The sequence below is a fragment of the Nerophis ophidion genome, linkage group LG06 (assembly GCF_033978795.1).
Source record: "Nerophis ophidion isolate RoL-2023_Sa linkage group LG06, RoL_Noph_v1.0, whole genome shotgun sequence".
NCBI classification, from domain to species: domain Eukaryota; kingdom Metazoa; phylum Chordata; class Actinopteri; order Syngnathiformes; family Syngnathidae; genus Nerophis; species Nerophis ophidion.
The window spans coordinates 70,161,357-70,176,893 of NC_084616.1; the positions used below are offsets into that span (position 1 = coordinate 70,161,357).

The 15,537-nt window shown below is 39.6% G+C and overlaps 1 protein-coding gene across 1 annotated transcript in view; it reads right to left on the reverse strand.

The window, feature by feature from the left end:
• nlgn4xa (neuroligin 4 X-linked a) overlaps nt 1-15,537 on the reverse strand; it is a 254,586-nt gene that overhangs the window by 21,209 nt on the left and 217,840 nt on the right. The gene's annotated exons all lie outside the window — the stretch shown is intronic.

Below are 15,537 nucleotides of genomic sequence, written 5' to 3' on the forward strand. Positions count from 1 at the left end.
TATTTTTTTAACCGATTTCCGAACTCTAAATGGGTGAATTTTGGCGAAATTAAACGCCTTTCGGTTTATCACGCTGGAGGCGATGACGTCAGAATGTGACATCGCCGAGGAAACACACCCACCATTTTCATTTTCAACACATTTTCAGCTCTGTTATTTTCCCGTTTTTTTGACTATTTTTTTGGAACCTTGGAGACATCATGCCTCCACGGTGTGTTGTCGGAGGGTGTAACAACACTAACAGGGAGGGATTCAAGTTGCACCACTGGCCCGAAGATGCGAAAGTGTCTGCCGCCAGACCCCCATTGAATGGGCCAGAGTGTCTCCACATTTTACCGGCGATGCTAAGGCAGACATTACACAGAGATGTATGGATAACCTGCAGATGCATTTGCAACAATAAAGTCAACGAAATCACAAAGGTGAGTTTAGTTGATGTTGACTGCCAGCTAATCGATGCTAACATGCTAAGCTAATCGATGCTAACATGCTATTTACCGGGCGGTGCTAAAGCAAACATGGCACAGAGATGTATGGATAACCTGCAGATGCATTTGCAACTATATTACGTTTCCTTCCACCCACATTTAATGCGAAAAAAACACTTACCAATCGACAGATTTAAGTTGCTCCAGTGTGAAAAGATGCGAAAGTCCTGATCGTTTGGTTCGCACATTTTACCGGCGATGCTAACGCAGCTATTCTGCCATGCTATGGCTATGAATAGTGTCAATAGCTATTCGCTCAATAGCTTCAGTTTCTTCTTCAATACTTTCATACTCCAACCATCTGTTTCAATACATGCGTAATCTGTTGAATCGCTTAAGTCGCTGAAATCCGAGTTTGAATCCGAGCTAATGTCGCTATATCTTGCTGTGGTATTTCCATTGTTTGTTTACATTGGCAGCACTGTGTGACGTCACAGGGAAATGGCCAGTGTCTTCGCAGAGAGCCGAAAATAAGGCACTTTAAAGCTTTATTTAGGGATATTCCGAGACTGGTAAAATTTCGAAAAAAAGTTCAAAAAATACAACAAGCCACTGGGAACTGATTTGTATTGTTTTTAACCCTTTTGAAATTGTGATAATGTTCCCCTTTAAATACTCCCTAAGGTCAATTAGAATTGGATTTCAGTTAGATCCAACGATGCAACCAAATGGTTTTCCAGAGTTTCAGCTGAAGGTTTATTGTTTAGCAATAGGTCAGGAGTAATGCAAAAGTGGTTAAGTTTGAGAATAATTAAACAGCGAGGGGCTACGGAGATTCGTTAGTCTTCATCCTGACAGGCTGAAGCACGTTATCTCAGAGAATAAACATGTCATTACGGGGCTGACGGCTTTTACAATAAAAAAAGACAAACAACGAATAAACTGCAATGACATTTGCAGATAAATATTATGGAACTCACCATGATGCATGCAAATGACGGGTTGATTCGACAGTTACGATAATCTGAGAACGGCTGTCAAATGTGGCCTTTTTCATGCTGGCTCTTGTTTGCACAATTTGTTTTTTCTCTGGCATGTGAGAGTGAATATTGTCTGTCTCTGTGTTGGCCCTGCGAAAGGTGGCAACTTGTCCAGGGTGTACCCGCCTTCCGGTAGAAAATAGATGGATGGATGAATGTTTTTACTTTTCAATGCTACTTTAGACTGAACCATTAAATACCCAAAGAAAAAAGTCATAATTTGGAGGTGATCTGCTTCCTAGTCTGGATTCCGGATTTTTTACTTCTGGAAAGTAGAACCTGGATGAGGTCTGGGCTCTCCAAGTGTTTTTCTAGTATAATAATAATAATAATAATAATAATAATAGCAATAATAATACTAATAATACCTTTATTATTGTGATTGATAATTATTATTATAGGTTGATTGGCAACACTAAAATTGGCCCTAGTGTGTGAATGTTGTCTGTCTATCTGTGTTGGCCCTGCGATGAGGTGGAGACTTGTCCAGGGTGTAAACCGCCTTCCGCCCGATTGTAGCATTGATAGGCACCTCCGCGACCCCAAAAAGCGAATAAGTGGTAGAAAATGGATCGATGTTTTTACTTTTCAATTCTACTTTGGCCTGAACCATTAAATACCCAAAGGAAAAAGTCATAATTTGGAGGTGATCTGCTTCCTAGTCTGGATTCCGTATTTTTTACCTCTGGAAGGTAGAACCTGGATGAGGTCTGGGCTCTCCAAGTGTTTTTCTAGTATAATAATAATAATAATAATAATAATAATAATAATAGCAATAATAATACTAATAATACCATTATTATTGTGATTGACAATTATTATTATAGGTTGATTGGCAACACTAAAATTGGCCCTAGTGTGTGAATGTGAGTGTGAATGTTGTCTGTCTATCTGTGTTGGCCCTGCGATGAGGTGGAGACTTGTCCAGGGTGTACGCCGCCTTCCGCCCGATTGTAGCTGAGATAGGCACCAGCGACCCCAAAAAGGGAATAAGTGGTAGAAAATGGATGGATGTTTTTACTTTTCAATGCTACTTTAGACTGAACCATTAAATACCCAAAGGAAAAAGTCACAATTTGGAGGTGATCTGGTTCCCAGTCTGGATTCTGGATTTTTTACTTCTGGAAGGTAGAGAACCTGGATGAGGTCTGGACTCTCCAAGTGTTTTTCTAGTATAACAGTAATAATAATAATAGCAATAATAATAATAATAATATTATCATTGTGATTGACAATTATTGTTATAGCTTGATTGGCAACACTAAAATTGGCCCTAGTGTGGGAATGTTGTCTGTCTATCTGTGTTGGACCTGCGATGAGGTGGCGACTTGTCCAGGGTGTAATCCGCCTTCCGCTCGATTGTAGCTGAGATAGGCACCAGCGACCGCAAAAAGGGAATAAGTGGTAGAAAAATGGATGGATGGATGGATGTTTTTACTTTTCAATGCTAATTTAGACTGAACCATTAAATACCCAAAGGAAAAAGTCATAATTTGGAGGTGATCTGGTTCCCAGTCTGGATTCCGGATTTTTTACTACTGGAAGGTAGAACCTGGACTCTTCAAGTGTTTTTCTAGTATAATAATAATAACAATAATAATACTAATAATAATATTATTATTGTGATTGACAATTATTATTATAGGTTGATTGGCAACACTAAAATTGGCCCTAGTGTGTGAATGTTGTCTATCTGTGTTGGCCCTGTGATGAGGTGGCGACTTGTCCAGGGTCTACCTGCCTTCCGCCCGATTGTAGCTGAGATAGGCATCAGCGACCCCCGCGACCGCAAAGGGAATAAGAGGTAGAAAATGGATGGATGGATGGATGGATGGACAATTATCATTGTTGTAGTAGAGGAAGGTTTGTGCATTAATTTAATTTTATGTTAATTTTGGAGCTATTAATAAACATACAGTATGAAACATATGTAAGTTATGGATCTCGCTATTAATAAAATGTTTAGAAAATGTATATATTTCAGACAAATGATGAAAATATATGCTTAATTTCATAAAGATAATTAATCAGATTTACATCTTGTATCATTTGCCAGCCCGGACATTTGTGTGATTAAACTGGCAAATGATCTTTAAATGGGATGTACTTGTATAGCGCTTTTCTACCTTCAAGGTACTCAAAGCGCTTTGACACGACTTCCACATTTACCCATTCACACACACATTCACACACTGATTGAGGGAGCTGCCATGCAAGGCGCTAACCAGCACCCATCAGGAGCAAGGGTGAAGTGTCTTGCTCAGGACACAACGGACGTGACGAGGTTGGTACCAGGTGGGATTTGAACCAGGGACCCTCGGGTTGCGCACAGACACTCTACCACTGCGCCACGCGATTCCTACATCCCTGTCCATGAATCCTACAACTATCACATCCAGTTTTCTATTTTGTTGTTGTGGCCAACCATTGTGATGCTGCCACGCATCCTTTTTCTAAGTCAGGGGTGTCAAACATACGGCCCGTGGGCCGGATCAGGCCCGCCAACAGGTTTTATCCGGCCTGCCTGATGAGTTTGGCAAGTATTAAAATGAGTTGAATTTTTTTTTAATGAAAGAAACTGCTGTTCTGAATGTGTCCACTGGGTGTCACAATAGCAATTCTGTTAGGACCAGCAAGAGGTACAAAGTAAAGTTTGGAAACTTAAAACCTGCCGTTTTGTGTCTTCCGCTTCAAACACATCGTTATTTGGCACCCTTACTCCCCAACAATGTCTTTGTGTGGGTTTTAAAGGGGAACATTATCACCAGACCTATGTAAGCGTCAATATATACCTTGATGGTGCAGAAAAAAGACCATCTATTTTTTTAACCGATTTCCGAACTCTAAGTGGGTGAATTTTGGCGAATTAAACGCCTTTCTGTTTACCGAGCTGGAGGCGATGAAGTCAGAATGTGACGTCGCCGAGGTAACACACCCACCATTTTCATTTTCAACACATTACAAACACCGGGTCCCAGCTCTGTTATTTTCCGTTTTTTTGACTATTTTTTGGAACCTTGGAGACATCATGCCTCGACGGTGTGTTGTCGGAGGGTGTAACAACACTAACAGGGAGGGATTCAAGTTGCACCACTGGCCCGAAGATGCGAAAGTGTCTGCCGCCAGACCCCCATTGAATGTGCCAAAGTGTCTCCACATTTTACCGGCGGTGCTAAGGCAGACATGGCACAGAGATGTATGGATAACCTGCAGATGCATTTGCAACGATAGTCAACGAAATCAAAAAGGTGAGTTTTGTTGATTTTGACTGCCAGCTAATCGATGCTAACATGCTACGCTAATCGATGCTAACATGCTACGCTAATCGATGCTAACATGCTATTTACCGGCGGTGCTAAAGCAGACATGGCACAGAGATGTATGGATAACCTGTAGATGCATTTGCAACTATATTACGTTTCCTTCCACCCACATTTAATGCGAAAAAAACACTTAACAATCGAAGGATTTAAGTTGCTCCAGTGTCACGAGATGCGAAAGTCCTAATCGTTTGGTCCGCACATTTTACCGGCGATGCTAACGCAGCTATTCGGCCATGCTATGGCTATGAATAGCGTCAATAGCTATTCGCTTAATAGCTTCAGTTTCTTCTTCAATATTTTCACACTCCAACCATCTGTTTCAATACATGCGTAATCTGTTGAATTGCTTAAGTCGCTGAAATCCGAGTTTGAATCCGAGCTAATGTCGCTATATCTTGCTGCGGTATTCTCATTGTTTGTTTACATTGGCAGCACTGTGTGACGTCGCAGGGAAATGGCCAGTGTCTTCGCAGAGAGCGAAAAATGAGGCACTTTAAAGCTTTATTTAGGGATATTCCGAGACCGGTAAAATTTTGAAAAAAACTTCAAAAAATACAACAAGCCTCTGGGAACTGATTTTAATTGTTTTTAACCCTTTTGAAATTGTGATAATGTTCCCCTTTAAGAATAGACGGTATAGTATCTTGTGTACTCGGATAATCAACTTTTACCTTGAAAATAATTTTTTGTCTTGAAAACCAACTTTTACCATTGCAAGATGCCTCGTTGTCGTCCTTTTTCCATAATAATAACATTAATAATAATAATAGATGGATAAAAAATGTTCAACTAAGGTATGAAAATATAGTGACAAAACTTAACCCTTTTGAATAGTTTTACCTCCGATTATCACGGTTTGTTGAGTTAACTCTGGATTGATACGTGGACATGACCAATTAGGTGTTTGATACGTCGAAGAGTTTACATGTTGTGTTTTTTGTTCAATCCCAGAAAGACTGCGATTTAAAGTTTAATCCCGGTTTTGTAGATTAACTGAGACCACGTCTAATCTCAGTGTATTTTTTGAAACTGCACCAATTTCCTCAGAATTTTCAACAAACTTGAAGTGTTTTTTCCAGAGGATTATTTGTGATTTGTACGTTTTCACAAAGTGCTTGTTCTATTTTTGGGCCAAAGTAAAACAAAGTAAACAACCTGGAGTTGTCTTTATTTTTAATTTATAATTCCATGATTTTACCATTCCGGCCCACTTGGGAATGGATTTTCCTCCATGCTAAAATGAGTTTGACACCCTTGTTCTAAGTATTTCAGTTTCCAATCACCAACTTCATTGGTAGGAAGTTTTTCTAGGTCACTTTTCAGGATAAATGAAAGCAGTGCTATGGCTATTTTCTATTGTAATGTTTTTTAAGGACATAACATTTTAATGTAAAAAGTTCAGAACCTCACTATAAATGACGGAACACTTGCTCTTGTTGGCTTATCTTGAGATTGTATGTACTTTATAAAAGACACATAAATGGCGAACAGACCATTATAAATCCATAGTCCCTGGTGGATCTAATTAACACCATAAGTACATATCAACATAAGAACTGCCTTATAATTTTCCTAAAATAGTGCAGCAGGAATAGATCACTATGGCACAATTTAATGGATTTTCAGTAATCGTACTTCTTTTCTTTCAATGTTTCTTCTATGTAGGCAGATAACAATGATGACTCAACCAGGCCAACATGAAAAGTAGGTTCTGGGCTGAAATTAGACATTTCCCACCAGGCTTGGCTAGCAGCATCCAATCTTTTGCTGCTGTCACTGTTAATTAACACATTTCATGCCAGAAACGTTCACGTTGCGTCAGAACCAGCGACGTGCAGTCAGGGGAGGCAGGTGAGCCGGTGCCTCACGTGCCATCATAGAAAAAAAAATAAAATAAAACAATAACATATTTGTTTTATGTAGCCATAAAGTTATTTTCCATTTTACTTCACCAGTTTTAGATTATTTTTACTCAAAATCGCTGAATTTTCACATTTTCCGTTCAAATACTGAGAAGAGACTTGCGGTGAGTCAGCAGCCAGTTGAGCCTCACCTTTGATTGCGCAATGACTCGGCTAACTGCTGGCTGCTGTGCAATGAGACCGTATTTCTATATGAATTACTGTATATTAAAAATGTCCATTGTTTAGTTAGCTGAGGTATATAATGTACAGTGTATTTTGTCAACAACTGTATGTGTGTAACGTATTTATTGTGCTGGGCAATCATAAAACGGCTGCGAAGGCGCACTGTGTGAGGCACCTGTTCTCCCGCCTCATGGTGGTAGAGGGCGCAAGTGATCCCAGAGATCATTCTTGCGACTACTCGGCTGCAGAAGAAGTGACAACAAGCTACAGTTATCAAGTCAAGTGCGGCGGCAGCAATCGTTTATTTTTTCCTCTACCCTGCACTTTTAACATGGAGGATTACATATCTAAAATAAAATAAACTGGACTTCCAATCGAACCAGGAGGTAATAATTAAAGGAAGACCAAAGCCGGAGCTAAAAAGTTTGCTTCCGACAGTGATCTCCGTCAAGACAGAGAGACTTTTAAAACCGAAGAAAGATAAGGAAGACTTCTATAAAAAAGTTATCAATGCTTTTGTTAAGAAGGAGCGGCGCATGGACTTCATTTATAAGTAAATGTAAGACCATAATAAAGTTTTTTTTTTTTTTTATTAAATGTGCTTTTATGTGTGCTACAGTTTGTATGTGAAACGAATGCTGGTATGAGCTTTTAAACATAACCCGTTAACTGCTGCCAATCAAATGGTGAATAAGATACTCTATAGCAGTGGTCCCCAACCTTTTTGTATCCGTGGACCGGTCAAGGCTTAATAATTTGTCCCGCGGCCCGGCGGGGGGGCGGAGGGGGTGTTCTTTTTTTTTTTTTCTTCTTTGTCATGAATAAGGTACGTTTTTGTCATTTAAAAGAGAGGTTTTTGTGGTTGGCGCACTAATTGTAAGTGTATATTGTGTTTTTTATGTTGATTTAATAAAAAATATATTTTTTTTTTTTTTTTTTAAATAAAAAATTCTTCTGCGGCCCGGTACCAATCGGGCCACGGCCCGGTGGTTGGGGACCACTGCTCTATAGGGTTCATATGTTTGTAAATGTGACTGTGATGAAGTCAGTGCCTCACCAGCCATGAACCTCACTGCACGTCACTGGTCAGAACATTCAGATTTGGTCAAGCTAGTCATTAAGAATGCGTCAAATCAAAATAGGAATGATCTGAAGATAAGAGATAATGTGCCTGGCAATTTTGTACCGGATATTTGTATCACTGTAACTTTGAAGTAACCCAGGATTTACTGGTATACTTCAGAGCTTACAAATGGATGTAATTTGACTGTTAACAAAAATAAATTGGCCAATTAAGCTCTAAAAAATGATAGTCAGAATCCATCCATCCATTCATTTTCTACCGCTTATTCCCTTTGGGGTCGCGAAGGGCGCTGGTGCCTATCTCAGCTACAATTGGGCGGAAGGCAGGGTACACCCTGGACAAGTCGCTACCTCATCACAGTAGTGTCAGAATCATGTCATTTGAAAAGTGTGCTAAAGATGCATATGCACCAAAAAAATTATAAAAGGCATAACTCTCAACTTTCCCGTTTGTGTGGGTAAATCCCATTTTTGTGCTTTTTCCTGCCGTATTCCGAGTCCCATTTTTACCCAGATTTTGTTCTCTACAAAAAAAAAAGATTCATCAGGAGTACTGCTGCCACTGCATCGCGTACACTTGACAAGCCCCGGCAAGGGATGGACTCCTGTAAGGAGCGCAGTGACTTTCAAATCAAACTACCAACATGACAGAGATGGGTGGACATGAAGACGACAGAAAAGACAACCCTGCCAAAAATCCCAACTTTGCATAAACATCTTGACAAATAGGAGAGTAATTAACTTTACCTAAAGAAGAGCAGACAGCTGCTCACACTTTGCTCATACTTTCTTTAACATTAAGGAAGTAATGACATGAGCCAGTTTGAAAAATAGCTCAACTCCCAACTTATTAGAGATGTCCGATAATATCGGCAGGCCAATATTATCGGCTGATAAATGCTTTAAAAGGTAATACCGGAAAATTGGTATCGGTTTCAAAAAGTAAAATTAATGACTTTTTAAAACGGCTCTACACGGACGTAAGAATTACAGAGCTGTTGCGTCTCCCAATCAGCAGCCCCTTCCTCTCCCACACTCAACACAGGAGTTGAGAGGTTTACTGGCGACTCTTGATGACCTCATGAAACTACCGCGAGCGAAGCATAACAACAACAAGAGTGTGTTGTTGCCGGTGCTGTAGCCTGGCCAATAAGCCAGCTCGCTTGGTGACTGACTAACAGCACCATGTCTATGGTTTGGGATTATTTAAAAGTGTATCTGACGGATAAGAAACTGGCAATTTGCAATGACTGCAACAAATTGGTAAGGCGAGGAGGAAACAAGACGTCTTCTTTTAATACGAGCAATTTGATCTCCCACCTCTCCAAGAATCATAAGGCGATACACGATGAATACAAGCGGAAGATGGATGAAAAGCAAACAGAAAAAAAGTAGTACCACACAGTTGTCGCTTAAAGACTCCAACCATCCATCCATTTTCTACCGCTTATTTCCTTTGGGGTCACAGAGGGCGCTGGTGCCTATCTCAGCTACAATCGGGCGGAAGGCGCTTACACCTTGGACAAGTCGCCACCTCATCGCAGGGCCAACACAGATGGACAGACAACATTCACACTCGCATTCACACACTAGGGCCATTTTTAGTGTTGCCAATCAACCTATCCCCAGGTGCATGTCTTTGGAGGTGGGAGGAAGCCGGAATACCCGGAGGGAACCCACGCAGTCACGGGGAGAACATGCAAACTCCACACAGAAAGATCCCGAGCCCAAGATTAAACCCATGACTACTCTGCACCTTTGTATTGTGAAGCAGACGCACTAACCCCTCTCCCACCGTGCTGCCCGCTTAAAGACTCCGTGGTGAAAAAAAAAAATACAACAAAAAAATCCCCACGGCGAAAACCCACGTTGTGGCTCAGGGACAACGCACACAGTATGGCAAAGGCTACGGTGGAGTTGCAGTGAGCGGAGCTGCGCTGTCTCAACGCAACATTTCAGAAGCTCTGGCTGACTTGTGGGTCACTTCAAGCACTCACCACCAGCTTGCTGCACATTGTTTTTTACTCATACAAATACGTTAGAGCAGGGCAGATTGAGCCGGGTTTATAATTTCCTGTTATAAAATATGCCAGGCGGTCTTCGACTAAATGAGGACTATGTTATTGTTTTCTTTATTACGCTAGTATACAATGAAGCTGAGTGCCTTCGTTGTTTTTGTTGCTGTTGTTTTGAAGGATGTTTGAAAAAAAATAATGCACTTTGTGAAAGTCAAAGTGTAGTATTTCCCATAGTTGTAATGGGTATCAGGATTATCTCAGGGAGAGTGGGTCCCAAATTCCAAACTGCTGTTTTGAGGCATGTTAAAAAAAACAATGCACTTTGTGACTTCAATAATAAATATGGCAGTGCCATTTTGGCACTTTTTTCAATAACTTGAGTTGATTTATTTTGGAAAACCTTGTTACATTGTTTAATGCATCCAGCGGGGTATCACATCAGAATTAGGCATTATAATGTGCTAATTCCACAACTGTGTATATCGGTATTGTTGATATCGGAATCGGTAATTAAGAGTTGGACAACATCGGAATATCCGATATCTGCAAAAAAGCCATTATCGGACATCTCTGGTTTTTATTTTAATTTTTACATTTGCAATATTTCTGTGTTTCTTACGAAGAAGCCTTTTGCTGTGTTTAATCCAAAAACTGCGAAGAAAGTGTGTCACAGTGGATAGTGCAGTGGTCACAGTAGTGACAGGATCTGGTGATTGTTGCGTTTGGACCAGATGTTCCTCAAGGGAATTTAAGTTACTGGTCAATCCCAAGTTCTTTTGATGACTCATAATCTAAGTTTAAATGATCACCAGAACAAAATAGGTATTTTGCAATTTATTCCAAAGCTTTGGAGGGACTAACCTAAAAACAACACATTCGCCAAGTGTATCTGAAAACATTACGGAAGCGCTGTGTTCTTCAATATGTCCCTCGCCCTCACCCTCCAGAACGAATACACATGTCTATTGTTCTCCTGAGCTGGAGACACGATGAGATAGGAAAAAAAGAGTATTGCTACTCCCTGCATTCCAAGCTCAATTTAGTCCACAGTGTACCATCGGTCATGAGATGGAGAAAAGATAGAGAGAGTACAAGATGGAACACTAGCTATTTCAAATATGACTATAGAAAAGAAATAACTCTTAAATATGGATATATGTAGATATCTATCTCCATCATGATGTAAAGGACATTGCTTTGAGTCCAGGCTATTAGTTAATTACATGGATTTAACTGGGATTTGTGATGAAAATAAAATCCTTTATTCTTACCCATTTTCCTGAGAGATTTCCCATATTTTGAAATGCAAATGTTGAGGGATATGTATAAAGCATGCGGAGGCACAGCTGCTTGTAATCTTCTTTAAAAAACAAAAAAAACAAGAAAGAAAAAGTGCAGATTTTGCTCTGCATTATGAGTAGACTGACAATAACACCACTGACATACCTTTAAATATTACTGTTGGATTTTTGTGATTAGCTATGGTGGACTGGTTATCATGTACCTTTTTAAAATTGAAAGAGGAGAGAAATAGTTGTGGCACATTGGATATAAACACGCACTTTTTGTGAGTGATGTCCAAAAATGAGTGTTTGATTGATTTTCTAACCGCACACTGAATATACTACTTTGACACACTGCTGCTTTTGTAAGAGTACCCCTTTACAAAGACGTACAGAAAGATGGGGATTCATATCTGCCGTGGCTTACCTGACACATGCAACGTGATGAATTGGGTAGTTGTACTATCCACTTTAACCGCTAAATGCCAAAAGAGTGTTGAATATCAGTGATTCTGAAACTATAGTACATGTACCAATAGTGGTGTGTGGGCGCCATCGAGTGGTATGCTAAATAATCACTTGGTTAAAGTACAGTGTTTTATTTCCCTATATTCAAACACAGTGTTACTGTTCAAACTGGGTGTAATGTTACTGTGGGCAAAAATATCACATATACTTGTAGAATAAAACATCTGCCTTGTTTTTATTGAATACTTAGGCCAACTACGCTACTGTATTTTTAGAGCGGGCATTATGGTGGTACTTGGAGAGCCACTTTTTTTTCTGAGGTGGTAATTTGTGAAACAAAATTTTAAGAACCACTGTTGTATATCGTAAAAAGTGCTTTGTGGCCTTTCCAACTTTGACCACAGCATCAGTTACTACGTAGAGTGGCGCTTTTTATCATTTTTAGCAGACTGCATTGCAAAATGAATAAACCCCTATTCCTCTGATGCAAGATCCACCCAAGAATGGGGCCATTTGAACCCCCTCCTTACTGTAAACTAGCCAATAATTTAAGATAAGATAGATAAACTTGATCAACAACTGAAATTTGAAGCTAACTGTGATGCGGTGTGTAAAAATGCTCACCAATATTTGTACTGTCTGAGAAAACTGTCTCATTACAATGTTGACAAGGCCACCATGATCATGTTTTACTGTGCGTTTATAGAATCTGCATTGTCCTTCTCCCTGGTCTCATGGTCTCCCTGTCACTAAAGGACACGAATTCCCTAAATCAAATTTTTAAAGTGTCAGGTAAATTAATTGGTGAGTCTCAGTTTTCTCCAGCCACCCTCTACAACAGGGGTCGGCAACTTTTACCACTCAAAGAGCCATTTTGACCCATTTCACAAAATAAAGAAGATAATGGGAGCCGCAACCATTCTCGCTAATATCTGCTGATGCTCACCCAGGTATCAATAATAAGGGCGTGCTATGAAGCCATTGCCTTTGACGCCTTCTACAACATGTAGAACAAGCTTGCCAGCCCAGTAACTCGTTGTACTTGGCTTCCGCTGATACACGTACACGACTGCAAGGCATGTAGTCAACAGCCATACATGTTACACTGAAGGCTGTGATATAAACAACTTTAACACTCTTACTAATATGCACCACACCGTGGACCCACGGCAAACAAGAATGACAAACACATTTCGGGAGAACATCCTCACAGTAACACAACATAAACGCAACATAACAATTACCCAGAATCCCATGCATCCATGACTAAAATGTGTTTGGTGTGGGTTCACAGTGTGGCACATATTAGTAAGAGTGTTAAAGTTGTTTATATCACAACCTTCAGTATAACCTGTATGGCTGTTGACTATATACCTTGCAATCTCCTACGTGTGACGATAGAAGCAGCGAGAGGCATGCGTCCGGCCGGTACGCAGACAGCATGGTGTAAAGGCGGGCGATGACATGTTGTAGAGCAGTGGTCCCCGTGGCCCGATTGGTACCGGGCCGCAGAATAATTTTTTATTAAAAAAAATAAATAAATAAATACATTTTTATTTTATTTATTTATTTATTTATTTTATTAAATCAACATAAACAACACAATACACACGTACAAATAGTGCACCAACCACAAAAAAATCCCTTTTTAATGACAAAAATGTCCCTTTTTAATGACAAAGAAAAAAAAAAAAAAAAAAAAAAAAAAGGGACACCCCCCGCGGGACAAATTATTAAGTGTTGACCGGTCCGCGGATACAAAAAGGTTGGGGACCACTGTTGTAGAGGACGTTAAAAGTAAAGCCATCACTGCACGCCCTCAATATTGTAGTCCGAGTGAAAATCGGAGAATGTTAACCCCGGGTGATGTCCGGGAGAGGCACCAAAATCCGAAAACCCCCCGAAACAATCAGGGGGGTCGGCGATTATGCAGCTGAGCCACATCAGAATGGCCAAAGAGCCGCATGCGGCTCCGGAGCCGCGGGTTGCCGACCCCTGCTCTACAACAACCAGGTTGTGAGGATAGCTTCCTCCATTATAACTGCTTTATCTCACTACCAACACAGCCTTTTTCAGCTGCTCCCATCTGGACGGACATTTTTAGTCCCAAGAGGCAAAACAAAACGGTACAGATGTAGTTTTGTCCCAGATGTCTACACAGAACTAAATAAGCTGTAGTGCCTATTTCAGCCAAAATGTATTTTAGTGCAATGGATTCTTTAATTTATTATTTGATTTTTTTATTATGGTGTTTATTCCGGCTTGTTCCAAATCGTATCTGATTGTGATTGTAAATGTTTTATCCTTTTTATGGGGAACTTTGGTTAAATGTACTATTTTGTGATCTTGGCAATGTTTGTGATGTGGTAAGTCTTTGCATTGCTTATATCTAGGATGTTACTTTCTCTGTATGTTGAAACGGAGATCCTGATCTTGCTGGCTGCAAAAACAAGTTTGGGTACCTTCGGGTACAAATGAAATAACCTAACCTAATATGATTTACGTCACCAATTATTATTGATTTATTTATTTTTATTGTGATTACTTATGGAGTATATTGTGAATAAATTGAGAACAGGAAGTGAAAAAAAGTTTAAGCAACTGTTACCAGATTTTTCGGACTATAAGTCGCAGCTTTTTTCATAGTTTTCATAGTGCGACTTATACTCAGGAGCAGAGGTGGGTAAAGTAGCCAGGAATTGGGGCGGTATAGCTCGGTTGGTAGAGTGGCCGTGCCAGCAACTTGAGGGTTGCAGGTTCGATCCCCCACTTCCGCCATCCTAGTCACTGCCGTTGTGTCCTTGGGCAAGACACTTTACCCACCTGCTCCCAGTGCCACCCACACTGGTTTAAATGTAACTTAGATATTGGGTTTCACTATGTAAAGTGCTTTGAGTCACTAGAGAAAAAGTGCTATGTAAATATAATTCACTTCAATTCACTACTCAAGTAAGAGTACTGTTACTTTAGAGATTTATTACTAGAGTAAAAGTAAGGAGTAGTCACCCAAATATTTACTTGAGTCAAAGTAAAAAGTATGTTGTGAAAAAACTACTCAAGTACTGAGTAACTGATGAGTAACCTGTTCGTTTAATGATGACGGCAACAAGTAATGCACAAAAACATAAAAATAGCAATGAACAAATTCAGAGCCAGGAATATCTCTTAAGAAACTAAAACAATAATATATATTTGGTTTTACACTATATTGAAGAAAAAAATTAAAATTAATTTTACCTTTGCAACCTCATTATACTATTGACTAAGTTTTATATTTATAAATGTAAGTTTCTCAATACCCGACCTGTTTTTTGTGCCTTTAAAAAGATTTAGAACTCTACATTAAAACACTCTACCTCTAACAACCAAAAAGCTGTGAAAACAATGATGCTGTGTAACAAATTTAAGTTATTTACTGAGATTGCGTGAGCATATGGCTTTGCACTTTGTTTATTTTATATATATATTTTTTTAATTTTATTTTAGTTGCTTTGAATTTACGACCCCCGGCGCTGTTTTGTACGGTTTTTATACTGTTTTGTACTGTTTTTGTACCTACTTTGATTATTATTTTCAACTGTTTGTAAAAGTTGAAATTTACAAATATAGGTTTATTACTAAAAAAAAAGTGCAGTTAATCATGAGACCGCCAGGCTCTGTTTGATTGGTGAAACAGAGTCAACCGTCACCAGTGACAGCATTTGATTGGTGAAACTGAGTCAAACGTCACCAGTGACTGCATTTGATTGGTGAAACAGAGTCAAACGTCACCAGTGACAGCATTTGATTGGTGAAATGGTGTCAAAC